Raw genomic sequence first — 9126 nt, 5'->3', positions numbered from 1 at the left:
GCCCATCTCGACGGTTAACTCTTCTGGGGAAATATTGTTACCACATAACTGGGCTTCCATGCTTCGCTGATGTGGTGAGAGGCTTGTGCGTCGTAGCAGGGCTCGCGCGGGCACTCGCCGCGCCACGTCGCCTGGTATGCCGAGCACCTGGATGCCGGAGCACCTGGCGTGCACTGTTAGTCTTAGGTCAGCGACGGTGTGGTCGTAGCGCAAAAGTGGTCGCAGTCCCGGAAAAATAAATGACCCATCTGCTAAGTTGGTATCTACAGATGCCTGCTAGCCTCACGGTTCGAATAGTACCAAATCCTGGCTCGTATTCCTGAAAGTCGCAGTGAAAACATATCAAGAAGACAGAGCCGATGTGAGCACGTCCGCGCACAACGGCGATTGCAGCGCCTCTCACCAGAGAAAAAAAAGCTAATACACGTGTCAGTGCGCTGCTCATACAAATTATCCTCGTGATGCTGAAAATAGAAACGCAAAAGCCAAAACCTAAATCACCCGTAGTAACGATAACAAACCGCGAAGCACCAAAGAAACAAGGTACCAAAATAGAAAGACTTAAGACGCACCACGTGGGCGATTTCAAGGCATGCGCGGGGCAGCTGTGATTGCGCCATGCGTGTGGAACGACCTCATAGTCCAGTTCATCCATGCGTCGGGTAATCTTGTAGGTTCCGAAGTAGCACCGCAAAGTTTCTCACTAAATCCTTGTCCGCGTATCCTGGTCCAAACAAAAACACAGTCACCGGGCTGTTATTCCACGTAGCTTTGTTGAAAATTGCAGTGTAGGCTGTCAGTCATTTCTGTTTCTTGATGCGCAGGCGCCCAAATTTTCGTCCATCTTCGACGCCGTAGAAAGGCGGCGACGTCGAGATTATCTTCTTCGGTGACGTGCGGCAGCATGGCATCGAGAGTTGTCGTTGGGCTGTCCGTAAACCAACATGAACAACGTGATCGGCGTTGTTTTTTGTAGAGCCGTGTTGTAAGCGAAGGTTACGTACAGAAGGACAGCATCCCACGCCTTGTGTTAGACGTAGACGTACATCGCCAACAATTCGGCGATCATTTTGTTCAGATGTTTTCGTTAGACTATTCGCCTGGGTAGTACAGTTGTCCTTCTGTGAGTTGTATGGCTACATTGCGGGATGGCTTCAGTAAGTTCAGCTGCAAGAAGCCGTTCATCTGTCGGTAATGAGCACTTGTGGGGCTCCATGTCGCAGCAGGAAGTGCTTGACGAAGAATTTCTCTTCTTTCGCTGCACTAATTTCGCGCCGGGTTTTCGTTTCAGCGTAGCAGGAAGGTAGTCGGTGGCTATGATGATTCAAATCCTTCCGGAAGGAGCCCCAGCAAGTTTGTAGCGGTCTGCTGAAACAGTCGGAAAGGAGGCTCGATCGGCTGTAGCTGTCCTGCTGGCTTTGTCGGTGGCGCCTGGCGTCAGTGGCAGTCTCGGCAAGTCTTGACCTAATAGGCGACGTGGGCGTTCTGGTATGGCCATAATACATCGCCAATGAAGTGAAATAAATGAAAAACCAACGTGGCTTGCCATTGGGTGATCATGAAGTTCTTGTATAACATTTGACCGCAATGCTGATTGCACAACTAGCAGGTATTTGCAGCGGGATGGTCAGACTTTTTTCGCTTTTCTATGAAAACGAAATGAATCTGAGCTTTAATACCTATGGGAGAAATTCGGTCTTATTTAGCTCCGGCTTCTTAGCTCCGGGTCTGCCGGCTGCTGTTCGGTGAAATCGTCGGCACATACTCTCTCTAGGAAAGAGTCGTCCCCTTGGTCATATTGTGGTGGTGGGTCAATAAAAGCGTGGGAGAGGCAGTTGCCATCGGAGTGTTCTCGCCCCTTGACTTGCTTATCACGATGATCACAACTTCTTCTAGTCGGAGGCTTCTCCGCACTAGGTGTCTTGAAGGGTACTTTAAGTTGGCCAGCCAATAAAGCGCGGCATGGTCGCGTACGACTTTGAACGGCCTGACATATAGGTAAGTCTGAACCTTCATGGTAATCCAAATTATGGCAAGGCATTCTTTTTATGTCATTGAATAACTGGATTAGTGCTTTCGACAGCTACGGGCTAGTTTAAGACACGACTCTTTGATGTCCGTGCTTCCTATGAACTAGGACATCGCCGAGGCCTACGCTGCTTCCATCGGTGTGTGTTTTGGCATCTGCCTCTACGTGTAAGTGAGCAAGTACTGCAGGAGGCTGCAGGCGTCGTTTTAATTCCTGGAATGCCCTGACTTGCGGCGTTTGTGGCTGCACACTTGCATTCGACGTCAGATGACAAATTTCAGAGGCGCGGCGATGCGTGAAAAGTTCCTGACAAAGTGCCTATAGCAGGAACACTGACTAAGTAACCTGAGCGCCGCCTTCTTGTCGACCCGTTGTGGAAAGTTTTCAATGAGAACTTGGGCAGGAGTCCTGAGTTTTCTGAACATCGGGAAAGACTGCTCCGTTGCCGATGATGTGCACGAGGAACAGAAATTCTTCATAAGCGAAGCGGCACTTTCCTGGCTTCAGGCGCAGCCCAGATGACTTGACCTCTAGTACTGTTGCAAGGTGCTTAACGTGATCGGTGGCTTTTGAGAAAAAGACGATGTCTTGAAGGTAGAATAAACAGGTCTATCATTTCAATCCAGACATGATCATTGCACGCTGACAAGCTGCAATGACCAAGCAAAACCTACGTGGCATAACCTTCGGTTCATAGAGGCCGTCTGGCGTGATAAACGCACTCTTCTCGCTATTTCTCTCGTCGACTTTGACTTGCCAGGTCCGTCTTAAGGTCAATCCACAAAAATTACTTTGCATTGCATAGCTGGTCGAACGCGTCGTTTATACGTGGGAGGGGGTATATGTCTTTCATGATTTTGTTCAGATGACGGCAATCGACGTATAAATACAAAGCTCCCTGTTGTTTCTTCACCAAAATTAGAGGAGGCGCCCGTGGGCTTTTCGACGGCTCCATGATGTCGCCGTGCAGCGTTTCGTCGACTTTTTGCATCATAGCTTCAGGTTCGAGTGTAGAAACTCGTTGTGGGCTCTGGTAATGTGGCCGAGCGTAATTTTCGGTTACATTGCAATGTTTAACAATTGGTGTTTGTGGAGTCCTTCATCAGGAAGAGAAACAGTCCTTGTATTGCGTGAGCGCACCTTTCAGCTCTGCTCGCATATGCATAGAAACACTCGGATTAATATAGAAGGATGGTTGGGCAACACACACCGTCCTTTTAGGTTCCACTGAATCCCAGATAACCAAAGTATTGCTGACTGCTGTAACTTCTTCCATGACTGAAATCTTCGTGGTGTTTGAATTTGTAACTGAAGTTTGTCACCATTACCTTCGCCTTTGCTCTTGGCAATTGGACGATTTGCTTTGCGACGCCTATTTCATGGTCAAGCAGCTCTTCTTGCTGACTCTAAACGATGCTTTAAATATCTCGTTTGTCTTCGGTTCCGGCGGAAATCATCATACTAGCGCGGCGTCATACAGTCATTTGATATTCAACCACGTTAAGGTAACGGCAACTCAGACTCCTAATAAGTGGAGTCACTTGGACCGTTGACACCGCTATGTAATTGGATCTTAAGTCGGTCACTCCGCCATTATTACGACACCATGAAGTCGATGTCTACGCCAAGACGTTGACTACAACGGAAGGGGGGAGATAGCCTGACCACCTGCAGAGCAGACAAGCCCCCCCCCCCTTGTCCAGACCCCTTCCACGAAAAGAGGAGCCTACAGTGACACACGGCGCAACCTCACATTCCTTCCACCGACATTCAGCAGCACATCATCTCTCTTTTCAATTCTACGCCCACGGCGCTAACACGCCCTCGGTCGTTACCTTCCGTACCCACCTTACCCTCTCTCCCCTTTAGAAGAAATTTACCTTTATGTATCGTGCCGAGGAGAACATATGTCGCCTAGAAAAATACAAGTTCATTTGCCGAAACATTGGCTCCTGCATTCATCTTGTTCACGTTTTGCTCATCGTCTTAAATTTCCCTCTCCCGTATTCGCCGTGTTTTCTCTAGAGCAGCGTGCTGAGAATTCCTGTATTACTGTATTACTGTAAACCTAGCTGTGTGTATCCTATGTTAAGCTGTATTGCGCCAAAATTTTGGAATACCGTATTCTATGGGCAACCAAATACTGCTTTTGCCTGCCACCCGGAAGATGTTTATTCAGCAATATCTGCTACCATGGCGTCAAGTGTTTGTGTGTTACTTCGCTGCGCCACTCTGATATAACATTCCAATTACTTGCATTACACATAGTTACCGATTACGAGACATGCGTCTTTTCTGTCAATATTGTTCTTAATAAATGCATACAGACTTGTGCTCCTATTTTGGCCAGTAGTTATTGTTTTGCCTTGTGCCTTCTGCTGACAGGTAAATGTGGTGAGTCCCACCAAGTGGGGTATACGCTCTTTTCTCTTACCAGCCCCAGATTCTTTGCTTGTGCAAACTGAAGTAAACGACTTGACTCTAACGTCGCCGCCAGATGGCTGCGACGCAACGTGTGCAATGGCGTGCCCATTAGGCACACCTTAGTCAGCCAGAACCGTGGAGTTACTGTGGCGTGGGGGAAGCACCCTTGTCTCGCAACCTGGAGGCTCGGGTACGGTTCCCACCCACTTCACCCGAACCCAATATAGCAAATTTTCTTTCCAATTGTATAATTTACAGGTATTGTGTACAGAAATCTCCCTGAGAAATTTGACATCAATCCGAGAATTTGTTTCCATGTTTTTACTCTTTGCGTCGTTGGCCATGTTTCCAAGCATCGCTTGATCACGCCGGTCTTTCTGACTCATGAGGCTTATAATGCGTTCACATTAAAAGTGTTAATCAGTAAGCTAGTCATAAGCTAGTCAGAGCACATCACTTGATGCTTTTAATGCTTGTAGAAATTGTTTGAATGGTGTTGCAAGGGGAAATCGAAGGAATGGGATGCAGTAGACATTCTTCTATACATTATGAATACATCACGTTGTCAGAAAGCTACAGCTTGCCGCCACGTTATCCAAACGGTCTTTGTTGTATCAAGAAAACGTGTCCATGCTTCTTCACAAGAAGAGAGACAGGAAATAATTTAAATGTTTTTCGCGCAAAGGTTGCTTTATGAGTTTTATTAGAAAATTCCTCTTTGTGTATGTGGTGTGCTATGCTAGATTCAGGTTCTCTGGACCTCTTTATGTAGCTTTGACCGGATACTGTTTAGGCACCAAGCTGCAGGCTTACTGTAAAAACTGAATGCGGATTACGCTTAACTTGTGGCTGCTGCAAGTGTTGTAACTGAAACCTTTACAAGTGTCGCTAGACGTATCTCGTAGACCTTTTAAGCATCTCACACTAACGCAGAAGTATTTTGAGAGGGAAAAATGTAATTTTTACTTTTCAGAGAAACCAGTAGGACATACCAATAAACTGGTGCAAGCACATCACCTACAATCTCCATACAATGCTGAACCCCGTGTACTTGTCGAAAGAAGGCGACACAGTGAGGCTTAAAAAATTACTATGCATGCGTTCTTATCCTTTATTATCTTGTGTCAACAATAGCAGCACTATTTACAGTGTCGATGTCTATTTTTGTTATTGTTATTAGTATTAATAGTAGTAGTATTATTATTATAATTACGTTTATTATGCCCACCATCCTGCTATGGTAACGATGTGATAACTATGGCAACGATGTGGTGTCCACTGAAGGTGTCCTAGATTTCAGGCATGTCAATTTTTCAGGTTCAGAGGTTAGTCAATGTTGTCGCGGCGCAGAATTCATTTTCACCGAATAATGCTGAATCAGAAAGCATGCAGTAAATCACAAAAAATAATTTTGTCTCAACAACATTGGCAGTACGCCACTTTTCAGGGAGAATGGGGGGAGGGGTATCTGGCTTGTTAGCGGTTCTGGTTCTTAGTGTCTTACTATTAACTTTACAAAACTTCTGGGGTTTACGTGCCAAACCCATGATTTGATTATGAGGCGTGCCGTAGTGTGGGACTCCGGGATAATTTTGGCCACCTGGGGCTCTTGAACCTGACCTAAATCGGAGTACACGGATGTGTTCGCATTTCGTCTCCATCGAAATGCGGCCGCCATGGCCATTATTCAATCCCACGACCCAACGCCATAGCCACTAAGCCAACACGGCGGGTTACTATTAACGTGCCATAGGTCGCAGTCTTGCAGGCGTGATAATTTTCTCTTGTATATAGCTCAGCTGGGCCCACCGAAAATGTCGATTGTAATGTTACCTCATTTCACGACCACTGTGGTCTGCGACGCGTGAGTTGTGGCCGGCCGAGATGGTCGTGCTAAATCTCGAAGAATGTGGAGAGGTTGCCGTCATTTCAGCAGTTCATATACCTCCACGCTTTCAGTCGTCTAATATCTTCCCGGAGCGACAAAAGACCAGCCCGCCGAGCTGCTGTTGTTCTACCACGAAAATAGGAGAGAAATAAATTCATGGATGATTACCGTACTCCCTAATACGAAATTGAGCGAATTGTAGAGGTACGTGGTTTATATGAGAGAGGTAACGCTGTGAGTAGCGTAGCTGGTACGGACATTCTGTCTCGTGCGGCACATTGCAAACGGATTGAAGTCTGGCGCGACTGCCATATTGGCAGATCGGCAGATCGTGACAGGCAGCACATAAGTTATGATTCGGCGCGAGTCACAGCTGCCACCGCAGAGAGACATCCGCTCATGCAGCGCTTTGTTTCTATAAAGACGACGCACGGTACATTGGCGCCATATCGAAGCCATCGTCGCCACCCAACCCGTTTCGCGCGGCATTACACCTTTCTTCTTGCGCTTTCCTTCCACCAATGACGACAGCAGCGGGAAAACCGTGCCACCAGTGGCAGCGGCGACAACACCCAAGGGAGTGGTGTCACGTCGAGCCTTACTCGTAGCCGGTCGCCATCGCCCCTTGCAAGTGCAGTGAGGCCCGTCACCCACACTTGTACCGTAGTCGAGCGTAGCACTCCCCACCTTGCGCCACCGTGGCCCCTCTCGAAACCGAGGATGAGATTGCCCGGGTAGATGCAGATGCCGTCACTGCCGGCAACTCAGCGCCTACGCAGGCCGTCTCCCCTCCGCTCCTCCTCCGCTTTCAGCGTCATGCTTTCACTGTAGCCTCCTTGTCCACTTTGATCCTTATGAGTTCGTCGCTCTACCTCAATGATCACTCTCTTCGCTCTTGTCGCCGCGAGAGCAATGAGAGTGATCGTGGGGGCGAGACGTCTCTTTTTTCATTCCCTGCTGCGCCCAGCGTTGGCTCATTCACCCTTCGCTCTGCTCGTGCGTTCGCTTGCGCCGGCGCCGCCGAGGTACGCCGAAGCCGACGCTCAACGCCAGAAATGGCACGTAAAAGCTGCTCTCTATAACAGCAACAAATGTTGGAATCTAGGCAAGCGGATACGCCATGGCGACTTACACAAGGCTAAAGGCTAAGAACGTCCGCGTCGCTCGGTGGGCCAGTGTATTATCACTCCGTGTAGAAATCAGACAGCGAAAACCTCACGGATGTACGCATTTCTGGAATGGCGAAAACCTGCCCATTGTTTTTTCGAGAGGGCCACGAGAGTGCACCTTCATCTTAACCGGGGGGTTGTGCAGCCACGGCTCAGCTTAGAGAGAGAAATAAACTTTATTTTGAGACCAGGCTTCTTGAGCCCAAAGGTGGGTGGCCTCCTCAGTCCAGGTAGCCATGGCTCGCTGCCGCCGCCCGAGCCCTGTTCACCAACCGCAGCTGGCTGTCAAGGTCTTGCGTCACCAGCAGAGCCTCCCACTGGTCTTTCGATTCTTCCTCCATATCCGCTTCTTCCTGGTTGTTATCGCTTGGTGGCGATGATGACGGTGGTACTTCGCGGTTATTTCTGCACTCCAGCACCATATGGCGCAAGGTGTTCGGCGTGTCCGGCGGGCAGAACTTGCAGTCTCGCCCGTAGATGCCCGGGTACATGGCGTGCAGCAGTGTTCCGTGTGGGTACGTTCCAGCCTGTAGTCTTCTCCAGGTTACCTCTTGGTCCCTACTCATCGTCTTATGCGCGGGCGGGTAGCGACGCCTCTGCTTCCTGTAGTGCGCCAAGATATCCGAGTACTTCTTGGATATGCGTTCTTCATCCTCTTCACAGTCGTCGGTACGCGTTCTCTGCGCGTCGGAGATGGCTCGGCGTGCATGATCTCGAGCCGCGGCGTGCGCCGCCTGGTTCCCCGTGAGAGACTCGTGCCCCGGTGTCCAGAGGATTTGTGCTGCCTCTATCTTGGTGGTGTTCAAGACCTGAAGCGCTGCCTTTCCAATCCTTCCGTTCATATACCTTCGGCATGCTTCTTGTGAGTCCGTCACCACGGTAACCATGGCCTTCTTGCACGTTGCGATGGCCAGGGCTATGCCCACCTCTTCCGCTGTGCTCGCGTCCTTGGCACGTATGGATGTGGCTGTAAGTTGTTCGCCCTTCTCGTCGACCACGCTGATTGCGAATCGGTCGTTGGTACTGTACGCAGCTGCATCTGTATATCTGACGTTTTCTTCTTTGCTGTTGGTGCGTTCGAGTATGCGCTTGAGCGCCTGTGTTCTCGCCTGTCTCCTTTCCTTGTCGTACTCGGGATGCATGTTTCTGGGAATGGTACTTATGTGTAGCTTGTCTCTGATCTCGTGTGGGATACGCTGAGGTAGGTGCCTTTCATCCTCTACTTGGTAGCCCAGATCTTGCAGCAGGGCTCTTCCCGTCCTTGTCAGCTTTAGTCTTTCCAGTTGGTTGACGTTGTGCGCCTCCACGAGCTCTTCCCACGTGTTGTGGACTCCCATTTTGAGTAATTTCGCTGTGGACGTGGAGGGGGACAGACCCAAGGCAATTTTGTATGATTTTCTGATGAGGGCGTTTACTTTGTCTCGTTGACTGTTCTTCATGTCAACGTATGGGGTACCGTACGTGACGATGCTCGTGAGCAGCGCTTGTATCATTTTCGTGCAGTCTTCTTCCTTGAGTCCGTGGCTTTTGCTCGTCACTCTTTTGATAAGGTGGGTTATTTGTTGCACTGTTCTTTGAATTTTTTCCAACTCTGCTCCCCCGGCCCCGTCCTTTTG

Source organism: Dermacentor albipictus, chromosome 3, assembly GCF_038994185.2.
Source record: "Dermacentor albipictus isolate Rhodes 1998 colony chromosome 3, USDA_Dalb.pri_finalv2, whole genome shotgun sequence".
NCBI lineage: Eukaryota > Metazoa > Arthropoda > Arachnida > Ixodida > Ixodidae > Dermacentor > Dermacentor albipictus.
This window is presented reverse-complemented; position numbering follows the sequence as displayed.